This window comes from Octodon degus, unplaced genomic scaffold (assembly GCF_000260255.1).
Source record: "Octodon degus isolate 3935 unplaced genomic scaffold, OctDeg1.0 scaffold00058, whole genome shotgun sequence".
Classification (NCBI taxonomy): Eukaryota; Metazoa; Chordata; class Mammalia; order Rodentia; family Octodontidae; genus Octodon; species Octodon degus.
In genome coordinates, this window is record NW_004524634.1 from 864,305 (window position 1) to 874,920 (window position 10,616).

Below are 10,616 nucleotides of genomic sequence, written 5' to 3' on the forward strand. Positions count from 1 at the left end.
TAATCCTAGCACTCGGGAGGCTGAGAGACAAGATCATTGGGAGTTCAAGGCCAATCTGGACTACAAAGTGAGCTCAAGACCAACCTGAGCTGCATAGCGAGACCCTGTCTCAAAAAAGGGGTGAGGGGAAGTCATGGCAAGGTTTTTGCGGTTTTCGATACGTTGGAATGAAATTCCTGGCACTTATCTACAGCGCCCCCTGTTGTCCATTCATATTAACCTTGCATTTCAGAGATTTCCCCAATTTTGAAGATTTGTCAACTCCAGGTTCACACAAAAAAGGACTGTAAAAATGCATTAGACAAGTATTATAAAGCCAAGATCCAGAAGACAGAACTGAGCGTCCCTCATCCTCAATATCTGCCCTATCTGTGTGCCCTTTTAGCAGCATCCTGTTTCTGACAGAAGTCAATCTATGATAAGGTCCAGCCTTGCTATTATAGCTGAGTTTGCGGCTAAACAAGGCCCTGCCTGGAGTGGCTCGTGGTTCAGAAGGGGAGGTGGCAAATCTGGTTGTGTTCTAAGTGCTCACAATGATCTGCCTACTGTGCGCTAGACACTGTGCCTATGTCCTCAATCCTCACAACAACCCTAAAGATTGCACAGGCTTTGAGAAAGCAGAGCCACCGAAGGGCTTTCCACTTTCATAAGGCCACACAGTATCTATAAAGCCAACAACTACATCTGTATGTATCTAACTCCAACATCTGCACTGTTCCCCTGGGAACACAAACAGGGGAAGGGAAAGAAGGCGAAGGTGATTGAAGTAGGTAGCAGCCCACCCTTTTCTCCTGATAAAATCAGCCCTTTTTTATCCAAAAACTTCTCCAGGACAAACGATGTACCCATTCCTCCCTCCTGAATCAAGGAATATGTTGCAAATACTGGCCAACCAATTCTGGGCACAAGTCTCCAGGTGGGCTAACTGTGGCTTTCCCATAATCCTATAAGGTGAGACTGGGAGAAAGAAGCTTTACCGTCTCATAGGGTGACCAAGCTGCATGCAAGCAGGGAGCACCCTGTGACCACAGTCTTTCCAGCGGGACAGAATGAGAACATCTTGTGCAAGAAGCTGCAGACAGACTAGGCCTGCATACGGAGAGAGGTAGCGTGAGCGCTAGCAGCACCATTTGAGGGGTGGGATCCTGCCCTTCCCAAGGCTGATTGCATTTGGTTGTCTTATTTTCTATTTTTTTCTCTGTACTGGACTGAACCCAAGACCACTGCACTAAACTACATCCCTTGCTTGCTTGCTTGCTTGCTTGATTTGTTTATTTATTTATTTTTGAGACAGGGTCTTGCTAAGTCACCAAACAGTCTTGGCCAGGCTCTAACTTACAAGCCTCCTGCCTCAGTCTCTCAGAGTGCTGGGATTACAGGTACTCTATCACACCAGGCTAATCTAGTCTTGTATGAAGTAATACATGGCCATTTAATTCAAGTTAGTTTGTGTTGTTTCCTTTCCCTTAAAGCCAAGAGTCCTGAGAAACACAATACTGATTCAAAAGGTGTTCACAGAGGTCAACTGGGAAAGAAGGGATTTTCCAGAAAGATTAGGCAAGAAGAAAATAGAGGCTGAGGGAAAATTGTAAGCAGCTCATGTGACAAAAGGGGATAAGGGCAGAGGGAACAGAAGAGATGGAATAAAGCCACATCCAAGAAGGCCTTTCAGGCTAACACTCTTTGGTTTTTTTTTTTTTTTTTTTTTTTTGGTTTTTGAGACAGGATCTCACTATGTAATTCAGGGTGGCCTCAAATTTATAGCAATCTTTCTGCCTTAGCCTCAGGTGTGCTGGGATTACAGGTATGGAATTACACCATGCCCAGCCCAAGGCTTTTCATCTTTATCTGAGGCCAGTGGGGAAAGAATTTAAAGCAGCCTTGTAACATGATCAAACTTGTGTTTCAGAAGGTCACTCATGAGAACAGATCCAAGGTGGTGCAACAGTTACAAGGCTGCTATGTGATCCAGGTAAAGGGGCAGGGTACCTGGAACTCGCCAGGTCTTGGTTAGGTCTTTCTTTGGCTAGAGGGGAGGACAGATACAAAAAGTTCCATTTTTTGGTCATATGGAGGTCAAGAACATATGAGGCATTTAACAGAGATCGTCCAGTTGTCCTATTAAAAGAGATGCTTAAGTTAGAGGGTTGTTTTATTTTGTTTTGGAGTAATCAATTCAACTATTTATCCAATCTACTAAGGCCAAGTGTTCTGTTGCTGTAGGCAGCTGAATTAGATAGAAATATTATAGGCAGTCAGACAGGGCCAGGCCCTCAAGGAGACAGTATGGAAGACAAAGTGACTTTGCAACTTGGAAGAGACAGATGCTCCTGGGCCAGGCCTCAAGACAAAAGAGGAAACACAGCTACATACTTCCCTAGGGATGGGCATCAGGGATTGACATTCTAAATAGATATCAATCACCTTGAAAGAGCCCACATGAGTCACTAGCCCAACCCCCAGCAGGAAGAGACCCTGTCCTGTATTTATGACCACCTGCTACATGACTCGCTTCCTCATTTGGTAATGGATTTGATCAATTTTACCTGAGCAATGGTGCTTGTAATCTCATTGGCTAACCATAGTTTTGTCCCACCTTATGCACACTTAAGCAAGTTCCCATGTTCTCCACCACCTTAGACCCGCCTCACCACATGGTTTTACTCTATAAAAGTCCCTGGAAAAGACAGTTTCCTGGGGACCACCCAGTCAGGACCCCCCTCCTGTCCCTGTCTTGGAGAGGAGCTTTCTTTCTCCCAATAAATATATTCTGCTCATAACCTGTTCCTAAAATTCATTCTTCGGTTTTAGAGAACACGAACTCATCCCAGGTTCCTTTTAGGTTGGGAGATCAGTTTTTCTTCCCGTGTCATTTGGAGGTTCCCTGTATCACTATGAGTAAAACGTAGTCAAACCTATGCTCCCTTAGAATCACACAGTTAAGAAACAACTAAACACTTGAAGAATCAAGGTCAGTACAGGGCAAACAACAAATTAGCATTTTGGAATAGCAGGGAGCTGGGGGTGGGACACCATGCCCATAAAATATGAGTGTGTTCATGAAAGACTGTCCACCCATTCTGTAAGGTCAGCTTCCTCCCTCTTGTTGCCAAGCTCTACCCCCAAGACTGGCTACAAAGAAGCCAAGAGTTGTGGTGCTTGGGAATCTCCCACCAGACCCCTTTGTTCTTAGCCAACGCCTTTCATCTGACCTTTCCCTGAAGCCCTTCTTCGTATCTGCCCTCTAATTGTCAGGCCCAGCTCACCAACATGAGCAGGCAGTGCTTGGTCATTATCCCTGAATCATAAATAAAGCCAACAAAGCCTCAGTTTATAGGGAGGGTAAATTTGCTTTTACAGAGTCCAGAGACATGGCTTTAAATTGAACCAGAAATACCTGATGTCCTGTCCTTGTCTTCTCTGGAAGAATCACAGGTTGCCACACCTTTCTCCCCTCTTGCACTCCCCTTCTCTACCTGGAAAGTCTGGTTTTTTTTTTTTTTTTTTTTTTTTTTCCAGGACCCTGAACTCATGAAGCTTTATCTCCTCTACCCCGGCCTACTTCTCATGTCACTCAATGTTTTTTCCTCAGAACAGTTTTGAAGAGCTGAATTATTCAGATTTTCACATTATAAGTTGTTCCTTTTCAGGTTCTGACAGAAATTTCATGCAGTAGTTAGGCGAAGCCCTGTATATTTGCTTGGGAAGGAGTTTTATATATGGTTTTGTTTTTCTAGGCAAGGGTGTCTCTCCTCGAAGCCTGGGGGATGTTCACGTTGCTATCAAGGTGCTGGTTGCGTGGAGCTGTGAGGAAAGGTTGGTATTGTCAGTCCTAGGCAGAGTAATCAAAGACACACCCTTAGAAGGCTCTCACATGCACTGAATGAGGCTGGCTTGAAGTTATTCTAAATCAAGTTTATAATAAGATGAAAATTAGGCAGCCTTAGGGACTTCTGAATGTAACTGATGAACAAGTTTGGTAAATACAAGTATTTAGGGCCAGGGAGACAGCTCAGAAGCATAAGCACCTGCCTGGCAAGCACAAAGTTCTGCATTCATTCCCTGGTACTGAAAAAAAAGAAATTTAACTAAACAAAATTGTTTAAAAAATGATAAAAATTCTGGGTTCTAAAAGTTGATAGGAGGGGCTGGGGAGATGGCTCAGTGGAATAAGCGCTTCCCCGGCAAGCGCAAGGCCCTGAGTTCAATTCCTGGTTCCGCAAAAAAAAAATAAAAATAAAAAAATAAAAGTTGATAGGCAGAAAAAAAATTAAGAAATGTTTATTATTAACAAATTGCTTAGACCTTTCAGTATGAATAGTGGGAGTCTACACCTGTATTACTTATCTATAGCAGTAAATTATTCCAAAGGACAGGAGCTTAAAATGGTAAACATTTATTGTCTCTCAGTGTCTAGAAATCCAAGAATAGCTTAGAGTAGCTTTGATTCAAGGTCTCTTAGAAGGCTGGAGTGGAGCTGCTAGCCATATTAGCCATGGCTATAGTCTCACCTAAAGATTGGACTAGGAGAAGAACCAGCTTCCCAAGAGGCCCACATGTAAGCTTGTAAGATCCTCCTCTTGACTATTGGCTGGGAGTGTCACATGATAATAGGTGCAGACTCAGTTCCTTGTTCTACTGGCTGGAAGAGTCACATGGTAGTAGGTGGGGCTCAGTTCCTTGTGCCTATTGGCTGGAAGAGTCACATGGTAGTGGGTGGGGCTTGTTCCTATGGCTGTTGGCAGGAAGCCTCTCCTTAAGAGAGAACTACATGGTTTCAGGTTGCCATATAGCACAACTTCTCCCCACCTATCCACCCAGTTAATGATACAAGAGAGAAATGAGAGAACTATTAACATCCAACATGAAAATAGTCTTTTTATTTTCCAAAGAATTAAGTCTTACTAATTAGGCAAGCTTCTCCAAACAGTACTTATGTCTTCCCCAGGCATAACAATTCAGGAGAGCATCCTGGAAGAGGAGCTGAGTCAGCCAGGCCTTCCTACTACTCTGTAGGACATTGGCAGAGTGTGCTTGGAGACACCTTGGAGGTCCTGGCATTCACTGTACCAGATCACAAAGGGCTTTAGTTTATAGGCAGCAGCAAGACTTTTATCCTGTCCTTAAAATCCTTGAAGCCTGGCACTGACTTGGCCTCGCTATGGAAGAAAGTCCTTCCAAGCCTCCGTTGCCAGAACAGAGAGATCATATCCATATGGAAAATTTGCTCTGGCAAGTAATTTTCCTCCACCATCAGCTTATGTAGTTTCCAAAAATTCCTCAGCTGCCTTCACATCAGCACTCACAGACATACCACTCGCTTTCGCCTTATGTAATGAATCATGATTCTTGGATCATTTAAGCCTCCCAGTGCTAGCAACACATTCAACATCATAGTTGGGTCCAGACTTTTCTTCCTCAACCCCATAAATAAATCTTGTGCTGCGCCCCTGATGGTCATGGTGCTGATAGCAGTAAGATTCAGTGTCTGCACTTCAGTCCAGGTCATTAGAACTTTCTCCACATCTGATACAGGCTCTTCTAGAATTTCTGCTGGGCTTATTGCCCTCAATGGAGCAGATCCTTTACCAGCTTCCATCACCTTGTTGCTGTTCTTTAAGACACGGCTGTGGTGGAATGGGATACACCGGGCTGGTGAGCGCTAACCGTTACATTTTTGATCTCTAATTTACTTTCCAGATCAGTTACCCAACATGGTCTCTTCTGGCCACATTGGCAGCAAATTCTGTAGGGTCAGGGGCACAGTAAACAAAACAACACAAGATTAAATCAAGACCAAGAGAAAATGATGCAGCAAGATATGGTAAGATGAGATGAGAGAGAGTGTCACTGGGGCAACACTGTATTGTTTTACTGTGAGTGAGTGTGTGTGTGTGTGTGTGTGTGTGTGTGTGTGTGTGAAAGCAATTCACTCTAAAAAAAAAAAAAAATGAAAGAGACCAGGGCTGTACTTCTGAGGTAGACTGCTGTCTAGTATGTGCAAGGCCCTAGGTTCCATGCCCAGAACTAAAAAAAAAGAAGAAAAAGTATACTACAATAAATACATAAGCCAGTGTAACACGGTCATTTTTTGTTATTGCTATCACATATTGTGTAGTGTACATAGTTGCACATGGCACACTTTCACACTGGCAGTGGAGTAGGTTTATTTACACCTGTCTCACCACAAACAAGTGAGTACTGTGTTGTGCTAAGACATTGCAACAGCTAAGATGTCGGTAGGTGATATGAACGGCTTAGCTTCATTACAGTCTAAGGCGACCGCTGTCATGCATATAGTCTGTCAGTTTAGCACATGGTCTATGACCTCACTAGTGAGTGAATCCAGCCTCTGCCTAATGAGTTTGTTTGTTTGTTTGTGAAAGGGTCTTGCTGGTAGCTCAGGCTGAAACTTGGTAGCATCCCAGTGAGTTTTGTGGTCTTTTTTTTTTTTAATTAATTAATTTATTTATTTTTAACATTTATTTTGTGTGTGTGTGTGTGTGTGTGTGTGTGTGTGTGTGTGTGGCCAGCTCAGCCCACCAGGGGGCGTGGCTGGCCGGCATGTGGTGCTGGAGAATCGAACCGCAGTCCCTGTGCTTTGCCAAGCTTGTTCCAAGTAGGTGCTTTAGACCACTGAGCCATCTCTCCAGCCCTTTTTTTTTTTTTTAAACATTGATTGATTTGACCCTATTCCTGGTGTTGGAAGGAGGCAGTAGCAATGGTGATGTCTGAGCAGATAAAAGCCAACGTGGGCAAGTTGCTCAAGGGTATCGACAGGTACAATCCAGAGAACCTAACCACGCTGGGGCACTGTGTGGAGACGCAGGCCAAGGAGAATGCCTGTGATCTGGAAGCCAACCTGGCTGTCCTGAAGTTGTTCCAGTTCAACCCAGCCTCCTTTCAGACCACAGTCACTGCCCAGATCCTGCTAAAGGCCCTCACCAACCTGATCCACGCTGACTTCACCCTGTGCAAGTGCACGATTGACCAGGCACATCAAGAAGAGCGACCTATTTGTCAGATTCTGTACCTTGGGAACCTGCTGGAGACCTGTCATTTCCAGGCCTTCTGGATGAAAACATGGACCTCTTGGAAGGTATAACTGGCTTTGAAGACTGTTGGAAAATTTATCTGCCACGTCGTGGGCATCACATACCAGCACATAGACCGCTGGCTGCTGGCTGAGATGCTCGGGGATCTGTCAGACAACCAGCTGAAGGTGTGGATGAGCAAATATGGCTGGAGTGCAGACGAGTTGGGGCAGATTTTCATCTGCAGCCAGAAGGAGAGCATCAAGCCCAAGAACATCGTGAAGAAGATCGACTTTGACAGTGTGTCCAGCATCATGGCCTCTTCCCAGAAACTGCAACCCTTTAATAAAGACTTGTTGGCTCAGAAAAAAAAAAAAAAAAAATTGATTGATTTGGTACAGGGTCTTGTTACACAGCTTGACTCATATTGATCCTCCTGTCTCAGCCTCCCCAGTGCTGGGATTACAGGTGTGTATCACCACACCCTGTTTCAGTGGCCAACATGGCACAGGGCCAGCACGGCATGTGGTACTGGGGATCGAACCCAGATCCTTGCACTTGCCAGGCAGCTGCTTAGATGCTGAGCTAGCTCCCTGGCCCCAGTTCTATGGTCTTGAATTTACTAGGTATCCTGGACTGGCTCTAATTCACAGCAGTCCTGCTTCAGCCTCCCACATCCCCACCATGTTCTGTCCTACCCAATATTTGTAACTACTGATGGCATTGGAAAATCAGGAGTTGAGAACTATACACCATTTATGGTGATATTTTTTCTATAGTACCCTACAAGGAGAGGAGGATCAGTATAAAGATAAAAGATTTGGTAGTGACCTGAGGTATTGGTTAGTCCTGCAGAAAACTGTATGGTAAGTCTCTGAGGACCTCCCTCACCCATGCACTTCTCTGCTATGGAATCTCTTGTTTCCTGTCATCCTAACCCTCACAGCTTCCCTCAGCATCAGGTTCCCTGGGCCTCATGGTGCCCTGGGCTGGGTCCCCCATCTGTCTGTTTCAGGTGATGTGTAAACTCTGAGTTTGCCTGGATCCCTACAGTGCATGCCCTTGAGGCTGGGCTTCCTACCAGGCGACAGCCAAGCTAAAAGGCTTATACAGCCTATGTGACGTGTGTGTGTGTGTGTGTGTGTGTGTGTGTGTGTGTGTTTGAGACAGGGTCTCACTATGCAGTTCAGACTGACTTTGAGCTCACTTTGTGGCCCAGGATGACCTCAATTCACAGCAATCCTCCTCCCTCAGCCTCCCTACTGCTGGGCTTATAGGCATGTGCCACCTTGCCTGGCTGCCTATGTGATTTTTAACAGGGGTTTCTAGGCAAGAGAGATGGAATTTTTTTTTTAATTTTTTTTATTTATGTGTGTGTGTGTGTGTGTGTGTGTGTGTGTGTGTGTGCCCAGCTCAGCTCACCAGGGGGCGGGGCTGGCTGGCATGTGGTGCTGGGGGATTGAACCGCAGTCCCTCTGCTTTAGCTAAGCTTGTTCTAAGTAGGTGCTTTAGACCACTGAGCCATCTCACCAGCCCAAGAGATGGAATTTAAGGGAATCATTTTAGTGGTGGAAAATCTGGCTGGGACGAGGATCTCAAGAACTACAGAGCTGGGGGCTGGCCTGAGAGCTCAGCGGACTAAAGCTCTTGCTTAGGCAGAGTGGAGCAGCTGGGGTTCATTCCCCACCACACCATGCCAGCATGGCATGCTGAGACAGTGATTGAGACTGGGCATGGTGGCGCAAGCTTGTAACCCCAGCGCTTGGGAGGTTGAAAACAGGAGAATCACTATGAGTCTGATCTACATAGTGAGACCCTGTAGCCCCTGTCCTAAGTACAGAAAAAAAACAAAAAAGAACTACAGAGCTGTGTGTCTAGCTCGGTCAGGTGAAAGTCAGCATGTTCTGTACTTCATAGCAGATGTTTGCTTTGGAAAGTTCCTTGCTTGTTTGGCTTCTAGAGTTCTCTGCGGGACCAATCACATTCACCAATCACATTCCCCGAATGTCAGGCTCCTGCTGGGTGACTCCAGAGCACTGAGCAGTCCGCTGGATAAGTGTGAGTTGGTTGGCAGAGGTCCTCCCAGCTGGTCTGAGCTCCGCAGGGCCCTATAGAAAGAGAAATTGCAACATGAATGTTACCCTCGTCCTCTGGATGTTCGTCATTTCCCAGTTCCGTCTTTTCCCCACAGTCCCTTAAATTCTTGGGGGTCGGTGGGGGTGTGATTTATCAGCCAGAAAGTAAATCACATTCAACCTTCTCACTTATGCACCAGTCCAGCCACATCTGGGCAATGCTTGGCCACAGCTGAAAGGCCCTGGAAGAGGTCAGGGAGTCACTGAGGCTCAGACTGCTAGGACAATGTGCACTTTCCAGAACTGCTCTCCTTTTGTTGACTCAAGGACTTTGTACCTGCAGTGTCCCTTCCGAGGAATTTCCTCCTCTCTCATCAGCCGATCAGCAACATGGCTGGGCTGAGTGCCCTCTGCTTGTCTTTCAGGATTCATTTTGTAAAGCTTCCCTGATATTCCATGCCTGAGCTAGCTATCCCATTTTTACAGTTGCCTAATCACTGGCTGTTTTCCCTTCTTTAGCATTTGGGAATAAGCTCTCTGTGGCCCCTACAGTTCCCGGTGTCAGGTACCCAGGAAGGAATCAATAAACATGGGTGTAGCTGGACAGATAGCTTGTTGGGGTGTTACTGTTGTCTTCTGCCATTCACATAAGATTGGGCTCCCTCCCACAATGGCCACACCTGCTAGAGAATATTTCCTGAGAATATAATCTCAATTCATATGCCCAGGACTTTGCCTTTGGGGAATGGAAGAGAAACAAGCAATATTAGTAGTGGCAAAGGCTCACAGGTGAGAGAGCCACTCACCCACAGAACTTTGGGAAGCTCAGGGTAACAGAAGCCAAGTGCCTTGGGCAAGGGTGGGACAGGAAGAAATGGAGATAGTATGCACAGCCACCGCCAGAGCGGGAAAGATCTTCTGAGTACGAAAGCTTTCCTATCCTGCTGGTGCAGGGCAGCCATGGGGGTCCGGAGGAGGGGGTACCGGGGAGAGGTGCTCTGAACAGGACAGTGATTTGATCAGATTTGTTTTCAAAATATTCTTCTTGCTGCAATGTGGAAGATTGGCCAGAAGAGGGCAGAGCTGGTGGCAGAGAGCAATTACATGCTCTCAATGGAGCTGCAAGAGAAAATCTTGAGGCCTTAAAGAAACACTCACCTAGAGGGGACCTACACGTCATTTTTTATTCCTCCAGCTCCCCCATGATGCATGCATGCAGCAGGGCTAATAACCACTGTGTGCTGTGCTGGAGGTTGGGGGGGGCGGGGGTTGGGTATAGCAGGACGTGGCAGGACCTGGGAGGGTCGCATCAAACGTGAAGGGAGAGACCCGAGGTCCCTGTCCTCTAAGGGGTAGTATCCAGCCTATTCTATTTTCTCAGATTTATACCAGTGTTGGTCCAATTTATTTTTAAATTGATATTTATTGCCAACATTAAAATTACATGGGCTTGGGGCTGGAGAGATGGCTCAGTGGTATAAAGCACCTACTTAAAACAAGCTTAGCA

General features: G+C 45.9%; 1 pseudogene; it reads left to right on the forward strand.

The window, feature by feature from the left end:
* Positions 1–6,721: 6,721 nt before the first annotated feature.
* The window catches only part of LOC101588369, a 13,401-nt pseudogene continuing 9,506 nt past the window's right edge, over positions 6,722–10,616 (forward strand).